Below are 23,436 nucleotides of genomic sequence, written 5' to 3' on the forward strand. Positions count from 1 at the left end.
TTCCGTTTTCAAGAAAGAAGAGAAAATGGTCTCTTAATGAAATTGAACTGACATTTTTTTCTTCTTCAGATGGAAACAGTAATTGTCACTGACCAGTCTTCCACATACTTATGCTTTTACACGATTCATAGTCACAATGGGAACAGGATTGCTGCAGCAACATTGTTTCTCCCTAAGGTTAGATTAGGGAGCAAGACTACAGAGAAACTGAACAGCAGTTCCAGCCCTGATTCTTACTTTCCCTTCCGGTACTCCTCCTTTCTTTTGTGTATATATCTGAGTCTTGACGGAATATTGTTAGCCTATGGCAGTGGGCAGATTTCAGTCAGATGTGGAACACATGGGGAAAAAAAGCGTGGGAAAAATTATAGTGGCAGAATCGTATTGCTAGATTTAGATATAGAAAATTCAAATATCATTAAGTTCCAATTCATATATTCTCACTGGAAAAAAGTTGAATTTATTAACTTATCTCAGGTGTAATCACTGATTTCTCGTTAATGCCTAGCATGTTATACTCTTAGGGCTGAAACACTTTTTCTCTTTTCTCTGGAATGATTTTTTTTTTTTTTAATAGAAAAAAGATACGCCTATACCATATTAGGTGTTGGATGTGTATTATAGTACATTTAGAACAGAATTTTATTTTAAACAGTGCCTTTCTTAAAATGATTCTGAAGACATTAGAGGCCCTAATGAGTTAAATACTGGAGTTAAGTACTGCATAAGTTCTCTGAGTCACTTTGTGTATTCTTGACGTGCTCAAGCAGAATGCTGATTATCAGAACTGCACTGAGAAAAAGAGTGCTTTTCAATACTAAGATACAGGTTTAATCTCCTATTCTTGTTTAAAAAATGTTGAACTATCTTTAAGCACACCTGAGGAGTCACCTTCTGAAGCTATGATTCAAATTGCGTAGTAGCCAAGTCTGGTTTTTATGATACCATGGGCATGTGCTTTTTCTCGCAGTTCTTTTTTCCCCCTGCTTTTCCACTGTGCATGTTTCTGTTTTATTTTGGCACTGATTCAGCACTACTACTCAGACATGCTCATGTGAGCCCACGCAGTGTGCGGTAGGTGCAGCAAATTGCACAATTAAGTCCATTAAATAGAATTGCACTTCCATAACAAAATATGACAGCTGTCATTTAAAACTGAGAATTCCTTTTCTCAACAAGCATATTTTATTCTGAGACAACATCAAAGAAGATCTTCCATCAAAAAAGATATAAAAATAGAGAATATAATGGAGGTTATTTTAATCTAATTTAATCACCTGAACAAATAAGTGGCTTGGATATGAATTGATTTGTATGTTTGGTGCCACAAGGAGAGGGAAGATGCTTCCTGACTGACCCACGCTTCTGTTGCATTAAATTTGAAAAGTAAAATGTGCTTTAGAATTTCATTTTAATTATTCCATCTGCTTTGTACAGAAACTCTTCTATACTAAAAACTCTGTGCAGCATAGGCTTAAACTTCTACATGACCATTTGTGCTGTGTTTGTATTACTGGGACATATTCCAGCACTGAGCTGTGCCTGATGATCTGCCAGAAAATCTAAGATAATCATAGGTAGAACACAGAAAGTGAACTTTTCTTTGCATTTTATACTTTTCATACAGTATGTAAATCAAGTAATTCTGAAGCTCTGTACAGCAAAACTCATAGGCGGACTTCCAAGAATAGTCAGTGGCATTTTTATTCCTTCGTATGTCTTTGGTGAATAACCATTATGAAATGCAGATTATACTGATAATTCTGTATAGGTGTATATGCTTTTGGTGGAAGGCAGCAGTGTAACAACTGGCTAGCAAGATAAATTTTTAATAGTTAGGTTATGCAGAAGAAATTAATACCTGTGTAACTTTGGCAAGTTTTATGGGTATGATAATATATTAGGCCAAAAGGATATACGAGTGCATCTTGCTATAAGTGTGAAAAAAATTAACAGTAGAATCTCTTCAAAGAGAAGCAGAAAACCTGTCAGACGGTCTGTAGGACTGAAAAATATTGGCATCATAAAAAGATTAGATAGTAACAGAGAAGCTGAAAAACACAAGTTCAGGCTGGGTGGAGAGTGGCTCGAGAGCAGCCCTGAGGAGAAGGACTTGGGGGTAGGGGTGGACGAGAAGCTCAACGTGAGCCGGCAATGTGCGCTTGCAGCCCAGAAAGCCAACCATACCCTGGGCTGCATCAAGAGCAGCATGGCCAGCAGGTCGAGGGAGGTGATTCTGCCCCTTTACTCTGCTCTTGTGAGACCCCATCTGGAATCCTGCGTCCTGCTCTGGAGCCCTCAACATAAGGAGGACATGGATGTGTTGGAGCGGGTCCAGAGGAGGGCCACGAAGATGATCCGAGTGCTGGAGTACCTCTCCTATGAGGACAGGCTGAGGGAGTTGGGGCTGTTCAGCCTGGAGAAGAGGAGGCTCTGGGGTGACCTTATAGCAGCCTGCCAGTACCTAAAGGGGCCTACAGGAAGGGTGGAGAGGGACTTTACACAAGGATGTGTAGTGATAGCACAAGGGGGAACGGCTCTCAACTAAAAGAGGGCAGATTTAGATTAGATGTCAGGAAGAAATTCTTCACCATAACGGTGGTGAGGCACTGGCACAGGTTGCCCAGAGAAGCTGTGGCTGCCGCCTCCCTGGCAGTGTTCAAGGCCGGGTTGGATGGAGCTCTGAGCAACCTGGTCTAGTGGAAGATGTCCCTGCTCATGTCAGGGGGGTTGGAACCAGATGACCTTTAAGGTCTCTTCCAATCCTTACCATTCTATGATTCTATGCTGAAGGAGGTTATGGAAGTTACTACACCAGAATCTACGGGACTCTCATCCTGAAGTTTCTGTAAGTTAAGTTTTAAAAGAGATCCATAAAATACGTAATAGTATTTTGCCAAGAGCTGATGGAAAGGGATATGTCAGAAGTCTATCAAATTGTGAGTGGCACAGATCATTTGACTGGATGCTGCCTGTTTGTTTTTGTCCAGCAGTGTGTTTCACAGAGTAAATAAAGGTCCTGGGGAATGCATTGCTGCAGCTTGCTTGAAAGTGGATTCTTGGAGTGATTAGTCAAATTAATGGAGGCCAATGCTTCCATGGGCTATAAACAAGGTCATCTACGTGCAATCACTTGCTCCTGAAGTTCCCAAAGTGCTGACTACTTGAAGCGTATGCAGAGAAACACCATTCTGTAACTGCCTCAAAATACCATTTTCTTAATGCCCACTGACAGAGACAGGGTGCCACTCTAGACAGACATGTCTGGTTCAGTCCTGCGATGTTATGTTTACAAAGGAGCCGTGTTACACTGAACAGCAGTGTGTTGGAAAGACTCTAAACACTGAGTAACGGGCTCCTGAGTCTGGTGAGGTTTCTGGCAGCCTATTGCCAGCACTACTGTGAGTTAAGATATTTGATAAGACTACGAGTAATGTTCTGAAAGGAGGAGAGAATTTGAAATAAGATATGCAGATGATAATAAGTTACGAGAAACTGAAATTGCTGGTGAGGACCATGGCTTATTCCAAGGATCCTGAGGTCCATCCTGAATTTCTTAGGTCTTCAAGCAAAGCTTCCACTGGATTAATTTTTGGCATGTATTCTACAAAAAATTACATTATTTCTTCAGCTCTTAAAACTGTACCCCAAAATTACCGAGTAAAACTAGTCTAATTTAATTGTATTAACTTCAGTGGGATGTTTGCCTGTGTGAGGACTGTACTATATGAAGATTGCCTCTGTTAATGGAAGGAAACTATTCATTCCTATGGACGCTTTCAGAATTAGAATGGACTTGAATCTTTCTGAACAAGAGTCAAGATGCATGTACTACTGGTACGTCCTAACCCATCCATTTAAGAAGTTTGTTTTACTGAGGCCTGCTCTGATCCTCTGTGCTGGGGTAATATTTGCCTGAGTATATGAAAAAAAGGTTTTCATAGATTATACATAGAATTAGCTCACAATAGCAGAGTTTATACCCTTAGAGGCCAGGCTCTGATAAGAAAATTGGAATATGAATTGACAAATATTAGGAGAGAAATATCCAAGTTACAGAATTTAAAGAACTTTTAGATTTATTAAATACTAATGTATTTAATAATAAAACATCAACTGGCTGAGATTAGGAAGAACCACTTTGATGTAGTTTATTTTTTAAGATACTCACTTCATATAGCTGCATATTTGTTCCTGTCACTCTCCTCAATATTAAATTTCATGTCTCTAAATGGTGTGAGTTGGTTTTATTTTTCTCGGTCAGACCCCTTAATGTTGATGTTATTGATTCATGCTAAAAAAAGGAAGCAATGAAAGTCTTCTTCAGGGTACTTGAAATCTGATCAATTTTTTTCTTTTAAATTGGAAATACAATATACCTATTACTCTAGGATATGTGTCTCTAAGTGCAAGCAGTTGGAGCATACATAATAATTTCCTGTTTTATTTGAATGTACAGGCTCAGCATCCGTATTTTATAAATGCTGAGGCCCTAAAATTAGGTAAGCTAACATGGCAATTTTGAAGTCGTGATTTATGTTGCAAGTAAGGCATTATCCAAGCTAAGTAAGTGTTTCACAACTAACTTTATCATGCACATTTTTCAAATGCTCTGTATGATATTTCTAAGTACAGTTCTAGCACGACAGGAGTTTTTAGAGCATGGTCTGAATTCCTGTCACTTTCTGTCAAATATTAATTTTATCCTTGTGCATATGATTAATATGCACATAATTAAGAAGTGAGTGACAATACAAGAGGAAGAAGGCAAACAAAAATGGATTTCTTCAGACATTGTCTTAGGACTGTTGGAACATATTTCTACCTTTGTTTTGATTTAATTTTAATGAAAGGGGAAAGAACATTTTAAAAAAAAAGAAATCTATTATGGATCATATGGGTAGTGAAATAGGGAAAAATATGTAGTCAACACAGAAGTATTGAACTCTAAATTTCCACTTTCAATGAGTCGTAATCTTCTTATACTAATTTCTGTAAGGTAAAATGGGATATGCTTATTTTTTGTTCCAAAGTGATTTCTTTTTTATACTGAAAGCATAAACAGAAATCCATAAAGATTTTGTTGAGGGTAGAAAAAGATTTTTAAATGTCAGTTATTTTTTTGAATAACACACTGAGTGTATAGGTAGAATTAGCAGTTTCAAATGAGCAGAGGGAAGGGAAGAATGAGGAATGCATGAGTGCCAAAATACGTAGCTATTTTTGCCTGTCTGGAAGTAGGAAGTAGACAGGATTTTCTCAAACTGGTCTCCTTATAAGCAACTAAAAATTTAAAGATGTTTTTGACTTGACTTATGATACTGCAGGTACTGGCTGGGGGCTTTGTAGGGTCCTGGTACCCCTCCTTTGGTTGCAAGTCCTGGCTGGTATTATAGGGAGGGGTGTGTAAGTGTCCATGAGGAGTCCAGTGCGCTGCCACACCAGGAAGGGCGATCGTTCTGAGGAGGGAAAGCACTGCTTCTTGCTAAATTTAGGTGGCTCAAAAGTAAGGAGAGAGGGTGTCAAGGCAGCGGGCAGTATCATACAAAAGAAATGAGAATTTTAGAGAAAGAGGCCCTGGAAGGTTCACATTATAAACTCTTAGGTGTCTAGTATTGGGACTTTACTACTAGGCAAGTGGGATTGTGTAACAGTATACTCCATATTTTAAATTTTTGTGGACTATTATGCAAGAGCTGTTATTTCATGCTTTGGTTTTCCCTTCTAGTAGTCTGTTTTGGTTCTCAGAGTCCTACATTTTACAGATTGATACCAAAGGTGCCATGTTTCATTCTATAAGGATCATAGTTTGAGAATGTTCAAAGTAAAATGTAAGCAAAATAAATAATATGTATCTTTCATTGTATTACAAGGATAGGGTGCATTTTGTTGCATATTCCTACTCACTTTATAAATTCCTGCTGATCTTTGTTTGACTGATTCCTTTATCTGTTTCCACACAGCTGCTCACCTTTTTTCATGCTGTTCCCTATGCTTGTTTCATACTCCTCCTTTCTGCTAAATCCCTTCGTAACAGTGGGTTTAGGTCCTCCCAAGCAATGACACAATCCCTGCTGGGGAAATTTGCACTTAGTCCTGAAGGCTGGACAGCCATGCTGCTTACTTTGTTAATAGGCTTATAGGTTTTTATAATTACTTTAGTAGTAAAGAGGAATTTTAATTTTCCTTTAAAATATAACAGCCAGAAATAATTAAAAGTTAAGTAAAGAAATTATTTTTAGACAGGTTCTTCATCATGCAGGACCTAGAGTTCTTTATTCACATTAATTAATGACAGTATTAGTACCTAAAAAGGAGTGTAAAGACTATAGCATCCTATTTGTTTTTGGGTTTAAAGCGATATCATCCAACTACTGCAAGATGAACACAAAGTTGAGTGACTAGAAGTTGATTCACCTTTAAGCACTTCTCTCATTAAACTTTTAATAAGAACATTAGTAATATGCACTAATGACTTCTATTTGTATTAGACATAACCAAACTGTGTAAATTAGGAAGTAAATGAATAAATGGAATAAGTAACTCAGAGATACTGCATTTTCTTGTGTACTTTATTCTTTAATTGGAAATGGTATTTTAATTTAATTAATGATGATGATTATGCAGCAGAATGTGTTTTGGAGTAGACCTTGTAAAAGAATGGAAATCCGAACAACAGGAGAGCAACCTTCCTTCAGCACGAAGGGGCATGGACAGACCGTTTTTTTGATCTTTATGACTTTCAGGATATGTAGATCACAAAATCTGAGAAAAGAGATTTTTCTTATTCTAAGACTTGTTTGTTCTTTTGCAATTCACATATTCCTTCTCTGCGGTTATATCTACCAAAATCCTCTCACCAGGCTATCATCTTTTTGTTTTCATCAGTTGAATTGCAATGATTCAGTTCGAATTGTTGCTGGTGTTTGGACCTCAGAGGCGTAGGATGCTTTCCTTTATTTGCAGACTTATACCTCCATCTCCATTTTGCCTTGTGCCAGAGAGATCCTTCCCTCCCTCAAAAACGTTTAGCAGGACTTGGCTACTAACAAGATGTACTTCTATCTTGAACAACGCAACATCAAAAAATACATAAGCCAGTTCTACTCTCACTAACACTGCTGACATAACAGAGTGACTTTATTGAAGACAGCAGAGCTTATCTACTGCCACTAACTGAGAGCGGAATTTGACTTCCTTGTCTTGTGTTTCATGAGGTTTGGTCCTTTTCTTTAAAGTGTTTCCAGTTGTGTTGCCAAAGTAGCAAACAGAGATACAGTTTATAACTGTTACTCTAGTTAACTTAGGTTTTTAAAATTTTGTTTTGCTAATGTATGCTTTGTATGGCAATGTGATGTATTCTAGGACTTTTGCCAGTACAATATGCCAATGACTTATTTTTTTTAGACTTTACTTACATTTGTAGTTGACATAACTGTAGTAGCAGGAATTGAACATCAGACAGACAAGTTGTTCAGTGGAATCCTGTGTCCAATTTAGATAATTTCTTACCATTCTCCCAATGCCTCTCCATTTACTGCATTCTGATATGTATTTTCACTAATTTCTACATAGCAAGTTCCATTTTTAATAAGACAACTTAGCTGTTTAGTCAGCACCTGATTTCATAAGTTTATTTCCATGAGTGAAGAGAATTATTTCCTTTAAACACAGAAAAAATCTGTAATTTTTTTTCTAGAAGAACTATAATTTCTGTCAAACTGGTGTGTTAGCTCTGTGTGTGCAAAATTCTGTTCACAAGCCACAGAACTATCTGAGCAGCTCTTCTTTTAAACAAATATTTTGTTGCCATATATTTTCTATTTTCATATTCTTTTGCACAATTGTTTTATCCTGGAAATTTTTGCTTTTCTTTTTGCTGGAAGAGAAACTACAGGAATAGAATTACGACTGTCAGCTATGGATACATTGGCAAGAATAGTAAACTTTAAACTTCTTTCAAACTTTTCCTTCTCAGAGAAATAACGTATCCAAGTCCCACAATGACATTTCAGCTTCTTACCATGCAGCTGACGCAATGAATCTTATCTAAGAATAAGAAAAGATATAAAAAACACTGTAGGGTTTTCTTTGTTGCGTGTTTGTATTTTGAATAATAGGTGGCAAGACATGTTTGACAGGAGACTGCAGAGTGATTAGACTAAGGATTTGGAGTGCGGCTGCACTGGTGATATTTGGCAACTTTATTGACACATTGTGTTGCCTCAGGCTAGTGAGTCTTGGAGTTTCTCAGTCATTTCTTGCAGTCTGTTTGACCTACTTTTGAGTTGAGTTTGTCTCCAGCCTCTGTCTCTCTCAACTGGTGGTGGTGAACCAAAGTGAGTGGCTGCGGAGTTGACTCTCCTGCTCTGGCAGCGAGGAGGAATACTTTCTCACAGAGCCAAAGGCCCTGCGTTGGTGACCTGTCCAAGACTTAATAGACAGATTATTTACTAGTTGATCATTAGCTGCTTTTGCTTTTTCTTCGTTTCACTCAAGTCATCCAAGAGTGTGTTCTGTCTGCCAGTTTTATTACAGTGCATCAGCAGCTATTTCTGATACATGCCCAGAAAAGCAGAATTATCAAATATTTGCCTACCCACAGTATAAAATGCTAAGGATACTTAATTTTTTTCCTTTTAGCTAGTGATTTTCTTTGCCCTTTCTGTGACTTCAGTTTTGTTTCAGCTGGACTAAGGTAATCTCTTTAACTGCCTTGCTTTTGCATAATGTGACAACTTGCTACTTAAAACATATACTGAAATAATATTTCTGGTAACTGTTGTCTTGGAGAGGAGGAATACAAGAGATCACACTGGGCCTCTTTGTACTGCTTTGCATTAAGTCATAAGTTGTTATTAGGTCAAATACCATATTTCTATATAAGATAGCCAGATTTTCATTTCAATGAATCATTTTCCTTCATAATCATTCTCCAAATCTTATTGAAATTCAAACTAAATGAAACAGCATATTTGCGGTGTAATAAAGGCATTGTTCTTCCAAGATACAGTTATTGAGCTCATCGTTCTAAAGTACTTAAAATGTTTGCAGACCAAACTCTAGTGAAGTCTGTCAAAGGCCTGGCATACCTAGGACCGTTTCAGGACTCTGTATTCCCTACATCTCTGTCCTGCTCCTTTTCGTTACTGTAACCTGACAGAGCGTGTGCTGGTGCTTCGTAGTGTGGTTATGGCCAGGCCTCCCATCCTGGTCTTCTGGACACATCAGAAGTAATGTTGAAGTAATATTTGTCAGAGTAATTGCTAATGGATAAATTGTTTAATGGGTTGTTAATTATTTTTCGTGGTTAGCTTTTTTGGCTGTCCACACGAATTTTATGATCCAGACACTGTCCTTACTACCTGGGATCCTTACTGGGTAGGAAATGAGCCTGTGTTTCCATTTATGATACCTGTGGCTGTGCTGATCACAAGGCCATTACTGAACCACAGAGAGCACTCTTAAAAATAGTTGTTTTATGCCATGAGGCACATGCATATGACATGTTCAATAGAAATCACAATAATTTGAAAAACTGTTATGGCTGGAAGATATGCAACTGTTCCTGAGGTGAGCATGTGTCATTAGACATATAATTCATATTAAACATCTCATCATTGCTGTTCTATAAAACGATTTTTACTCAGTAGTCACAAATAAAAATGTCAGCCTTGCAGGAGCTTGAAGATTTTTCATTCCTTTAACTTTACACCACTTGAACTAAATGTTTGGTCTGATGGCCTGATTTTACGAGCAATTTTGAGGCCATTTGGTCTAATCTGACTTTTAGAAAGGCAGCTGTGCAATGTTGTGTGACAGTTTTCATTGAGCTTTTCTGTGTCCTTGAAATGTTGCGATCTTTAAGGTCTATACCTGTGCAGTCATCTGCGACTGAACCTTTACCTGTCCCTTTTCAGTGACTCGTGGTGGTTATCTTTTAGCTTGTGCATAATTACACCGGAGGTAATTTTGTTTTCCTGCATGTAACGCTCAGTACTTGAAGATTCTCTTACAGAATTTTTGGAGGCTCAGACTTTTTGTAACTTCTTGAGGTGACTTCAAACAAACTTCAATTGTTTAAAAATAAAATTTATTTTTGTGACATAATCAAAGTATAAAATTATTTTTCAGAAACATTTCAAATCCAGTATTCAAGATGTGAATTTATCTGTAATGTAACCTTAGGGATTCTTTTTTTAAGGAAATACTTTCTGTTGTTATAAGTGTCTTCCAGAGAAGAATGAAAAGAATGAAGATAGTAAGTCTTATACATCTGCTTTTAGCATATTGAAACAAAGGAAAGTATTTTCCTTATTTGGAAGTAATGATAAGGACTTGTTTTCTGTAAATTGTGTGGACCTTTTTGTGGTTGCAGAGAAGTTAACACTTGAGAGTAGAGACTCTTAACTGTGTACTAGCATTTGAGGGTCTTGGAAGTCTAAGATGGCTTAGAGTTTCAAACACGTTTAGCTGGAACCAGCAACGCTTTGTGTATAGCAGTCAAGCTATAGCTAGTTTGCCTGTTTCTAACAAAATATTACAATGTGAAGACTAATACTATCCACTGGTCAGCTCTTGGAAAGCAATTACAACAAAAAGTGTTTTTCTTCTTCCTGACTATTGCTTAGAGGAGTGAGAGGACTGAAGGAGAGCCTCTGTTACCCTTCCTCCTTTCTAATCACGAAAGAAGGAAGTGAAAGTTGGACAGAAATAGGAAATGGAGAGCTTTATTGAGTTTTATGGCTCTACTGAGAAACAGAGGTGATGAACTTGAGTGAAGCCACTTCTCCACTCTCCCCTTGTTTATGGATTGGGAATTGTGGGAGCACAGCTTAGGTTTCAAATGCCCTTTTAGTGATACATTTACACAGCAGAGACGTATATTATCTACAGGTATGGCAATTTCAATGACTGTGGCAGGATTGAGAATCTGGTTGTACCGTGCATGCTTTGAAGTCATATTGTAGGAATATATTTTTCCCTAATGAGAAAACCTGTTGTTCATCAACAAATACTATAAAGTGTAACAAACAAACCAACCAGATTTTTCAAGATTCTCAACACGCATATGCAGTTTATCTTACAGCAACGTTTTTAAATTCAGTCATTTTTAAAGAATCCGAAAGTGAAGATATTTCATACAAAACAAGTAACATGCATATAACCATTACACCTAGTTTTGAAAGAGCAGTCTGCATTTTTTTAGTCATTTTTGGTGTAAATACCTGCACTTCTTTGCTCAAAAGTATCTGACAATACATATGACAAACTCTGAAATGTCAAATATTTGATACATTGCTATCTACTTTTGGATACTGTTATTAGCTGCTGCTAAATAAGATCAGTTTTGAAAACTGGATGTTTGCTTCCCCTTCCTTCCAGCAAAACTCGATCTTAATGAATGAGGTCAACAGTTGAATAGTGAGAAACACTTTCTTTCCATTGTGGTATTTTCTTGTTGTAACCAGTCACTGAAGTACATATAATGAACTAAGTATGTATAAATAAAAAGCCTCACCTTTATTTGATATCAGCAGGAATCCTGTTGGCTTAAGCCAGAGTTGCATTTCATCTGATTTATTTTACTGATTGCAAAGGGAAGTGTGTTTGTCAATATTGATTTTACTTGAGTTTTAAAATGTGTTTTATGTTCCCTAACACAAATATGATAACGGATAGTTTAAACTTAACTCGACTGACCACTTTTTAAAAGACATCTCAACATTTTTATACTTTAGTCAAAAGGTTTCCGTGGTTCCAGTATTTTCCAGATTTAAGATTTCTCTTTGTATTATAACCTTGCCCCCAGTTAAATACTGAAGTCTTGGAAGTATCACTGCCATGCATTTTGTCACTTTTATAGCTATATAGCTAATTTTAACATGCAAAGAAATGTTAGGTGACTTTTTTCACATCATTTATTCATCAAACTGCAAATAAACAGTGCATGCTCTTAAGTGCCTCATACCAAAAAACTCCTCAGAAAATTGTGCTAAAACAAGACATAATGAACACAAACTAAAAATCCATTTCCTAATCAGAAATTAACTTTTTGGTCAAATGACATTTCCTACATTCTGTTATACTGAAGGAATAAAATCCTTCCTCAGTTTCTTCCTCATCTGATTGAAAACTGCGTTAGTGGCAGCACCCTTGCCATGAGCATTCTTTTTTCTAGCAGTCAGTCTGCTTTGAGGAATTAGATGTAAGATTAATTAGATTTAAGGTTAAGAAACCATTTAGTGTAAGATATTCACAGAGCAGAAGCCTATCACATCATAGAACAGGTTAACCTAGCCAATTTTACTTTATTTGGCAGAAAAAACCTCTTCTCTGTACATTGTTTGGAATAACTGTTTCAGCAATTGAAGAAATGGGAATTATTATTTGAAGAAATGTGAATTATTCCATCTCAAAACTTGAGAAGGAATAACTCAATTAAAATACTTTTCTTGTGTAACAGGATTACCTAGGGATGGAAATGTAATCTCTATAATTATTTTCCTTTTCATTTCTGATATCCCTTCTTGTGTTATTGAACATGTGAAGTGGCATGTACTGTTGGATTTTTTTTCAAAACTAAATAAAAAAAATTTATACCTTGATTTGCTCTGACTATATTATATCATTTAATGAGTTTCGGATATTTAAACTTTTAGAAATTTTCATTAAAATGAAAGCTTCAAATTAGCTAAATATTAAATCCCACTAAACAGAATTAAGTCCTTTTAATACAACACAAAATATTGGTTAATTTGAAATTAATGATCTGAATCAGTCATGAGATATTGACTGAACTGAGAAGAGAGGGTTTTTTTTTTACCATTGAAAGAGGGGTGTGCCAGAGCCGCTGTAATTATAGGTTGAAACTAAAGCTGTGCTGAGATTCAAAACTACTGTTAAGATTGAGTGTGAAGAACTTCTGTGTAAATAGTTTATATAAAGTCTAATGTACTTTGACAACACCAGAAGCTTTAAAAACTATCTACTGTGCTGACAGGAGTAAAAAAATCACAAATGTATATCTTCCACAAAAGAGTCCTATATTGCTGGAGTTTTCACCAGTTGGGTTTTTTTGTTGTTTTCTTGTTTGGGTTTTTTTATAAATTATTTTACATGTTTAGCTAAGGTGAGTAGCCTTAATTTAAATCTGCAGTCAGCTGTGTGCTATGATCCTTCAGAGCACTGTGTGTGGTGTTACTCACAAGTACTTTACTGTACTTCCACAGTGAAATTATTGGTAATTTTTGGTTTCATATTTCTTTCATGGGAAAAAAATGACCATTACAAACATGCTTTTTAAGAGATGAATGCTTTTACTTAATAATGGCCATATCCTCATGAGTCATCAGTAACTGAGACAGAAGAAAGGGAAAGTCTGAGGTTTGCTGTGTGAAGTTGCATAATTATTGTGTGACTAATGGGAAGAATTGTGCTCGGTAGGACTCATTTCACAAAAACTGGACTGTTGTACAGTTTTTATCAAACCGAGTTAACTTGCCCTGGCCTTAATGTATGTCTGAAAAGCTATTATTTCTCTTGGTACTGCAGGTTACTAAGATAGAGTTGATGCAAAGTGTGCTTTATGTAATTTTTATGGTGTCAGTCAACATTATGAGAAGTTATCTGGAAAGATTTTAAACCTAGAGGATTCTGCCTGAGAGACTGTATGAAGACTAGTGATGGCAATATCTTTGCAAGATCATTAAGAGGATTTCAAGGATTAAATCCCCTCTTTTTGTTTGGCTGGAGATTAGTGGAGGAACCTGCACCAGTGGGCATTTGGTGCAGTCAAACCTGACTGTGGAGTTCCCTTTGTGTTGTGAAGGCAGCTGGACAAAAGGGAGCTTAATGCCGAGCTTGCCTTGGCTATGCTGTGCCTGACGCACGGAGAATAGGCTGCGTACAGGAGGGGCTGGTGCCTGCTGCAAAAAAAGAGAGCTTTGGGGACCAAAGTGAAAGATCAAGCAAGAGACAAAAGAAAACAGTTATATGCAGATATAGAAGTCAAAGCTTGTAAGGACAGACAGAGGAATATACGTACAGATTAAAAATAGCGGTAGTTTAGTTAGTTTTCCTCAAATGCCATGCTCATTGGTAGCTTTCCCATTTTGCAAATCTAGATTTAAGGTAAACAGAACAGTACATGTTGCAATTACATGAACAGTACAGTAGAAACTGTAGAAGCAAATGCTTTTTCTGGTTATTGACTTAATAAGTACAGAAATTCATTTCCTCATGTTAAAGAACATCTGTGATGGCTGGGGAGAGGGAGAATGTTTGCCAAATTCGGAGTTTCATAAAGCAAACTACTGAGGGAACTACTGGAAAGTCATGGAAAGGTCTTTAAAAACAGAATAATCTGGAAATAAGAATCTCAGCTATGATATTGAACACAAATGGCTGAACATGCCTGTAGAATTATAGAATTGTTTGGATTGGAAGGGACCTTTAAAGATCATCTAGTTCCAATCCCCCTGCCATGGACAGGGACATCTTCCACTAGATTACATTGCTTGTCTCCATTGAGGATCTTCAGTGGTGAGGGTTAAACAGAAAGAGGGTGAGGCTCTTTAGGATGCTCTGCAGTAGCCTGTGCTTCTGGAGATGTGTGTTGGAGGTGGTCTGTTGGTTCTTGTGATCCCTGGCTGTTGGTGAACATATCTACAAGAGAGAAAAGGAAGAGGACCTCTCCCTTCCAAGGTAGTCTTCCCAAACTGTATCTGTGTACAATTTGTGCATAAAAGTCCATTTCAGAAAAAAAGGTTGAGTATCTCAAGCTTTTCACTGATACAAGTTAGTTTAAAATATGTTATAGATGCTCGCCTCCCGTGACGAATCCAAATTGAGGAGCCAATTGTTAATTAATCAAGTGTGAATTTATTAGCAATAGAATTTATTTAAGCAAGCGATGAAGCAGGCAAAACAGCGCTGGGCGGCTGGGGAGTCTCTTGCTCTGCCAACGGTCCGCACCTCACCTCCCTCAGAGTCCCTTTTTATAGTTCAGTAGTTCCGGTTCCACGTAGCACATCCTGGTCTCCTGTGGCTGCGCATGCTGTTGCTAGGGGGTCGCTCTGGTCCCTCTGGTGGTTGTGAGGATGAAGACCGTAGTCTTCCTCCACGTTGTGGATCAGTTCCTTTCCTTATTTGGTCATGTTGACCCAGTACATAGAATTCCCCGCTTTATTCTTTCGACAATGATTAAGGAAGTGGTTATGCAAGGGTTGCACATTAACAATACAGCAAATACCAAGGTAAGAGGGAAGGGGGGGGGGGGCCTCCTTCACCTTCCAACCGGTTTGAGAACAAATCTTATATGCTTTGGTTTATTACACTCCCTTTCAGTCTCTTATCCCCCTACCAATTGAGCTGAAACAGTTTGAACAGTTTTTTATTTGATGTCCTAATAAAGTGTTTCCTTCTGGAATTTCTAGATGAAACCTATGTCATCTTCTTGTTTTCAAATGTATGCATTTTTAAATTCACGATGTCCACTGTTAATTTAACATGGAGTGTCCTCCAGACTTCTGCATCTGGGGCACTCAGATATGTTTTCCAACAAGGAACTCTGCTGTACCTGGATTACTGGGACAGTGATATAACTGTCAACTTATGTTGACTCCTCTGTCAACATATTTTGCATGTCTGCTGCTGCTGAAACTTTATCTAAAGCTTAGACGCATCCTAAAAAGGACAAAATTTTAAATGGAATATAGCTTTGTGTTCTTGCTTAAGCTGGACCAGTGAAATTATAGTGCTGGCTGTTTAGCTGAAGATTACATTGTAGACCATGAAGAAGTGTAAGCACTGATGTAAATATAGTAGGTATTAGAGAATATGGTTTATCATCTTGTCTTTTTAGGCTGTCCAGAGCAGATCACCCTGGGTACTGGTGTTGTATTCTGACACAGAGTGAAAACTTTATCAAATTTCATGTGGAATTCTGTAGACTTTGTGATTGTGAAGGAATTATTAAATATCTTCTACCTAGAAATGCTTTTGCAAAAGTATTGTAAAAAACCCTCTCAGTTTGAGAAAACTTATTTTGTGAAAATACTGATAACCTAACTGATAATGGTAATGATGTTGATAATACTTAACACTATTAGAAATAAATTCAGCTGTTTCTAGAATAAATTTGTTTTTTACATGAGTCTTCACTCTAATTATATGTGCAGATTCAGCTCATACTGCAACAACTGAAGTTACTGTGAAAGGCCATCAAAGATGACGGATCTATTCACATGATTTTCTAATTGAAATCAATATAATCTTTTTGTATGCTCTGTTGGTAATGTTCCATGAAAAATATCCTCAGTCTGAGGTTGGACAAGTAAATAATGAAGATTCTCAAACATTCCTCATTGTAGAGGATGTATTTTTCTTTGTTTGTTTAAGACTAAAATCTATCAGCTAAGCAATCATTCCAAACAAATGCTGTTTATTTATTCTCTCTTTTTTTTGTACTGTTTCCTGAGATTTATATATAAGAAGCAGTACTACTATCAAAAAACTCATAATCTGTGAAACTGACGAGAATGGAAAAATTCTCAGGGGGTACAGAAAAAAGCTTCTGTAGCAGAAATAACATTTGTTTCATTTTGGAATTCAGCATCCAAATTCACTACCATCATATTCCTGTTCTATATGTTTCAATAAAAGTGAATTTGATCAAAAATGTGAAATCTATTAATTGGTATTTTCACAGTCAGACCTTGCTATTTACGATACAGTGAACTTTTTGATCTTTTTTCTGTTCATCTCTAATTTAAAATGAATAAAGATATTAAAGTGTGACTATTTCTGCTTCACATATCATATATTGTTTTTATTCTATGTAAAAGAATATGTAACATCTGTTTACTGAAAAGGCTTTCAAAAAACATAGGAACATTGAACAGTAAAGTGTAACGGAACTATTGTTTCATCTGTACCAGTCCTGTGTTACTGCAGTTAGTTTTATTTTGTGGAGGTGGTAAGTTTTTAAATTTGATCTTACAACCCGTTAGGGTTTTTTGCCACCCATACTTTTATTGGAAGACTGTTCCAGAGCTTGACTTATTTGAAAATTAAGACTTTTGAAAACTTTATTATGAATGGTTTAAATTATTATATTTTTTAGTAGTACTTGATAATGACTTCTGTAGTGTATGCATGAACTTAATTATAGAGAAGTTTAGGTTCCTCTGGAGAACCCTAGATCAGCTTCCTGCCCAAAACAGGACTAACTTCAAAGCTGGGTCAAGTTGCTGAGGGCCTTGTCCCATAGAGTTCTGAAGACATTGAAAGATGGATGTCCATAACAATAACCTGTACTAGATGCTTCAGTACTCTCATTTGTGGAGAATTTGTTCCTTATATGTGGTTGGAATTTCCCTTGGTGGTGCAACCTGTGACAGTTGTATCTCGTCCTCACATTGTGTATCTCGAAAAAGAGACTGGCTCTTATTCCTCAATACTTTTCTCTTTAGATATTGAAAGCTTTCAACTACATCAGCCTTCAGCTTTCCCTTCTCCAGTATGCAAACCCAGTTCCCTTGGCCTTGTGCTCCAGCTCTCCCAAACTGTAACAGTGGTTCTCTGCTGGCATCTCTCCAGTTTTGTGTCCTTCTTGTAAAGAAAGCCCCAAACAAGACACACTACTGGGCTAAATGAGCCAGGCTGTTTTATTACACGTACAGAAGGTAAACTCTGTCAATGCACAGAATGGTGTGCAGTATTCCAGAGGATCTCAGCAACCTTTTTTTCTTAGAAATACTTCCCTTAATATACTTCAGGATCATGTTCACATCTTCTGTGAAGATATCCTATGCATCAATGTTACACAGTTTCTGGTCAACTAACACAAAGAAATCTTTTCCCTTTCTTTCTGGTTTTCAACTGATGAATTTCTCCAACATATGAGAGAAACTCCGAGTCTCACAGTAAGTGACTTCCCACAGTATCTTAAGCTCATGTGGTACAGCAAGAATTTTATTCTAATGCCATGCTTTATTGACAGTCAGCTCCAGTAAATGTCATTGTTCCTACTTTTTAATGCTAAAGTCTTATATAAAAAGAGTATGTTAGATCAGACTTTAGCTTGATAGTTCCTCTTTTGCCGTAAATTGTTGCACCTAGTTCAGCACATTTAATACTTCTAGGATGCGATGCAAAAACTCCCTGATTATGATATACACAGATTGACTGGGTTTTCGAGAACTGTTTTCTACCCGTTATATCTCTCTTAATCCAGCTTTATAGAATGGCAATATTTTTGTCTGTGTTTTACTATTAAAAAGCTTGAAGTGTGGGTTTTTTTTCTCTAATTAGTAAAGATGTGGATTCACCTTTTGAATTTAAGAGGGCAGTTTGACTTTGAACTAGTTCACAAAACAAAAATCTAAATATTTTACACAGCCCTTAATGAGGTGTGTGAAACTAAATAATTGTCTGTTACAGTCATGAACTTGGTGAGAATTTCAGGTAGAATTAATGCAGGACTATTGTTTTAAAATAGCAATGATGCTTTAACAAACAGCCTAGAAAACATAACGGATTTTAGAACAACCCTAGTCCGGTGATGTATTGACTTTTTTTATTAAGTTCTGTTAATATTTTCTAAGTCTTTTTAATTTATATACCGAATAGAAATAAAGTAGTCCCAATGAAATTAGTATTACTTTAGCCATTTTAGATTTTTTTTTTCTCTTCCCATGTAACAGGTAAAACATTTTAAAAGGAAACAAATATTAGTGAAACAAAGGTCTTTCACATAGCAGGGTTACACCAAAGTGTAAGAAGAATGAAAGAATTTAGACATAATTGAAAAATAAAAATGAAAGACACTTTCCATAGAATAGTTAGGAAATAATGTTCATGGCTTTGGAGTATACGAAGCAATAAGCGGCTTTCATGGGTGAGTAAATGCTGAAACGAAGCTAAGATGTTTGATCACTGTGCAAGTAATTTATTTCAACACTATGAAACATGATTCCTATTACAAGACAAGATAAAAGAAGATACAACAATATTTTTCTTCTCTTGTGAAGGTCGGTTAGAACAATTAATAATGGGGGGACCAGATGGCCCAAGGGACAGGCAGTGGGCTCAACACTGTTCTTTTAAATTGGAACATATCAATAGTAAATAACCATTAGCATCATCTGTTTTTCTACCGTATGCAAAGTCAGTCAGTTTTATCAGACTGTTTCTTATGGAAAGTGTTTGCAGCCTCAGAAGTCACTGTCGCCGTTGGCACATTTGGTCCTGTTTCAGCAAAAAGACTAAAGAATACAGAGACAGTGTCAACTGGGAGTGAAGTAAATGAATTTAGAAACTCAGATTTGTGGAATTAGGTGTGCACAGTTGCCCACATATATTTGCAGGCTAACAGACCATGTGTAAACACAGATGTATTCCAGGCTTCGGTTCATCTCACTTAAAATTTTTGGCTCATATCCTGTTTTCTTTGGGGGATTTAACTGTTTGAAAGTACTCTTTTATACAATTGAGTATCCAAATACCTGAGTAGTGAAATACAATAATAACCATGAAACTTCAGCACCATAAACCATATAGTTTAAGACTGACAGAAAGATATATAGCTTTATAAGGAAACCTATTTGTGGGTTTGTAAATCAAACAGTAAAAAGGTTAAACTTAAAATTCAAAAGCCTTTTGCCATTAGAGACGCTGATAATAATTTAAGAAATATTTTAATACGTCTATTTTATACAATTTCTGTTACTAAAGAACTCTTATGTTGAACTTTCAAAGTTATAAGAATCTCTCCCATGTAAGTAGTCAGGACTGTGTGTGGAATCTTAATGGGCAATTTTGAATGCTTTCATGTTACTATTCCATACTGTTAATTTTTCCATCATATTTGCATACATAAATATCTCTAGTCAGTAGAAATGTTCTTTTACAGGAAAATGTATTAGAAGGGCTAACAGATTTCATCCACTTAATACTTTCATGGGGCAAAGAAACAAATTTTATTGCTTTTGTGCAGTTTATTGTCTTTTAGTTTGCTCTTGTTTTAAATAGGAAATGTCTTTATGCCTCCTCTACTTGCACTTTAGTTGCAGACATCCCAAAGTTGTAAATATTGTGTGTCATGTTTATTGCTATGACTTTTCTTATCAGTTGAGGATGGACTAGAATTTTGTATGTCAAAACCAAACATTTTTTTTTTAAAAAGGGGATTTTCTCCAAAGCAACAAGCTTTGACACTGATGGTAAGAAGCATTTAACAAGAAATTGATTCCTTAGTCCAGAAATCCTTTTATTCTGCAGATTAGATGCCTCATTATAATGGGAAAGACAAGTTTTGCTTAACCCATTGGTCTGTATTTGGAGTAACTTCTACTTTGTCCATCTACCTGATACTGGTAAGTATCAGAGCCCAAACTGTTGGAAACAATTCCTTGCTTCTTATCTATTCCAAAACTCAGAGTTGCTTAAAACTGACAATGCAGATAAGAAAGCTATGGGTGTTACAGATGAGTCAGAGGGTAAAAACCTTTGAGGTGGAATACAGACTGCTTCTGTGCACAAAATGCAAGCTGTCCTCAAAGACATAAAGAACAGACATGGTGAAGGCAAAAAAAAGCAGAAATAAGTTAAAAAAAGCCTTCCTCATCATCTGTTCTCTTCCTCTATAAAACTGCAAATGTAAACACGTACATGGCTGAGTCTTAACCTCAGCAGGCCAAAGTGATTTATTTTATGCCTTTTCAGGTACACTTAGTGCTTTTAGTTGTGTTTGTGTATTTCTTAATTTTCTGTCACCTCTGGCCTTGACAATTTATCTGTGCATTGTGCAGCAGTGACAGATTCTCTTGTTAGATGACTGCAGGATTTTACCTTATTACATCTCAATGATTTATTTTTTTTATTTTTCTGGATTAAATGACATCAAGTGAAATATGGCAGAGTGAAATGTTGGAGTAGTGAATGTAGGCTTGCCTATATGGTATGCAGCAATACTGATAAAGTCTGGGAGTGTGTGACCACTACTATTTTTCAGTTATGTAACTGTGGCATACATCAAGAGGGAACGTACAAAGCACTACCTTTGTAATACTTATATAATATTAAACAAACTTAACCTTAGGTAATATTTAAAATACTTGCAATAAGTTTAATGAAAGGTTTAAAACCATCTTTAATCCAGTACTCACTTGTCCTGAAGGCTGAGATAAAAGTAGAAGGGGCAGTTTTCTAGATTCAGTTCACATGGCAACATATTTATGTTTCTGAACAGAAACAATCATATTTGGAAAAAAAAAAGTATTTTATTGTTGTGTGCGCCCTTTGGCAAAACCCCACTGTTGCTTAATAATCAGTACTGTAATTTTCTTAGAAAAATATAGGAAGAAAGCATAATGTTGAACAAAGGATGGTGGTGAATAATAGCTGATATAATAATACCTCAAAGGGAGTCCAGATGATGGGATCCATGTTTCTTTACTGCAAGTTTTGCATGAAGAAGGACTTGATCGTCTAGCTGAAATATCTTTCAGTGCAGTTAGTTATTGTAGGCAAGTTGATATGTAGGCAATTGGTCATTGATTGGGAAGGTATACTTACATCCCCTCCATGGAGATTTGTTATCGGCACAAAAAACTTAGAAAGAGTGGTGAGCTGCTTAGACACACTAGTTGCCTCAAGCCCAAACTTTCACAAGGTCCTGAAGCATCACAGAAGATATTGTGGATGAAGGGAATTCTCATTGGCAAAATATTGGTGGGAAAGAGCAAAACTTTAGACTGTATGGAGCATTTGAGTTTGATTGTGTTGTATTTGCAATTGCCTGGTACTAATTTCTTCTGGGAATCTCAGCACTGCAAGAGTGTATCGTTGCCACACGCAGTGCATGGCTTTCAGTGAAGCAGTCAGTGCTGGAACACTGTTTCGCAGCAATTCTGATTTAGCTAGATTGAGGTCTAACGCTGCGTTCAGGCTCCTGTGGTAGATTAATATCTCAGCTAGTTTTAGTGCTCAAGGACATCTCAGCTTTCAGTTCTTTCCTGTAGCCTCTAAACAAAGATGACATTCATATTTGGGGAGTTGTGACATTCAGATTTGCTTGGAAATTCTCTAATTGTAAATGACTATTTCTTAAGAAAAAGTAAAATCCACAAAAGAAATAAGTAAAGAGGATAAGAGTCAAATACTGTGGTGATTTAATTAATGTTAGGCTAACCTTAGGATGTTGTAAATGTCATTTTCTATTGGCTATGTTCAGGCCGAGCTGGGGTTTTAGCCCACAGCTGTGTGCAGTCGGTGGGTGGGCAGAGCACTAAGACTGTTCTGCCCGAGGATCATACTGCAGTACTCCAGTCCCCTTCTTCTTCTTCCAGCACCCTGTGGCTCAATAGATATTTTATTTTCTTCCTTTTCTACTCTTGCTGTTTCCCAGTAGTTGCCCATAGCTAATGCAGAGACTGACAAATAGGCATGCAAGCAAGTCTGAGTACCTGATAGAAGTAGGTGTGGTTAATTATAGTATCTAGGTTAGCTGGTGTTTGGCTTTTTTTTTTTTTGTGTTACAGAGCTCTTTGCATATATTTGGTACCTAATAAAAATACATAGAACAGTTAGAGCATTTACAATTTTCACAGCACTGTACAAACATTGTCTAATTTATCCTATCTGTCTCCTGAAATAAACATATTGAAGTGGCAGTTCACATGAAAGCTTGGGTCCTCAGGGCCTTCCCTTATGCTTTGCCGCTTGCCCTTAGAGACCCATATATGTACTGCAATCCCCCACAAATCTAGTACTTCTCCTCTTTTTAAAAAAAGCTGAGACAGAAAACTGAGATCATGCACAAATACTCTTGTTTTTCCATCTTTATCCTGCTGTTTTACATGCTCTACAGTGTGCTTTTTCTCCAGTCTCTATTTCTCATGTATTTTCCAATGTGAAACCCAAACCTAATCTCTTGTATTGCTATTTGGTACTGCACCAGTCAAAATTGCCCCAGCCTGGGTTAGTCTTTGCATTAACTCTGAACATTGAGCAAATGCAAAAACCTGCACCATCTTTCTTCTGGTGCAGCATAGCTTATAAGACAAGGGGAGGATGACAAGGCATTCTTTTTTTTTTTTTTTTCCTGGATGAAGGCAAGCTGCCATAAGAATCTCTGTGGATCAATAAAGCACAATTTATGTAAATCACAACAGCTGTCTCCCTTAAATTAAACAAATGGATCCGGTCCAGCACTCAGTACTTTAGTGGCCCTTTCCATTTTGGGCATACAGAAAGTTTCTCTGAGCAACTGCAAACTATACTGGTGCGTCACCTTGGGACTCTGGCAAGTTAAGAAGTGAAATTGCCTGTTTTTTTCTCATTATCTGTGGCTTATGTTGGAAAGTAGCTTCTGCAGTATCATCTGGATTAGTTAATTCATATTTTCCTGTGCTGTTTTTCCATATTATCCTT

At 36.7% G+C, this 23,436-nt stretch overlaps 1 protein-coding gene across 2 annotated transcripts in view; it reads left to right on the top strand.

Annotated features, from left to right (window-relative positions):
- Positions 1–23,436, top strand: part of LOC104334200 (AGBL carboxypeptidase 4) — a 1,001,604-nt gene that overhangs the window by 129,694 nt on the left and 848,474 nt on the right. The window lies entirely within an intron of this gene.

This window comes from Opisthocomus hoazin, chromosome 6, assembly GCF_030867145.1.
Source record: "Opisthocomus hoazin isolate bOpiHoa1 chromosome 6, bOpiHoa1.hap1, whole genome shotgun sequence".
Lineage (NCBI taxonomy): Eukaryota > Metazoa > Chordata > Aves > Opisthocomiformes > Opisthocomidae > Opisthocomus > Opisthocomus hoazin.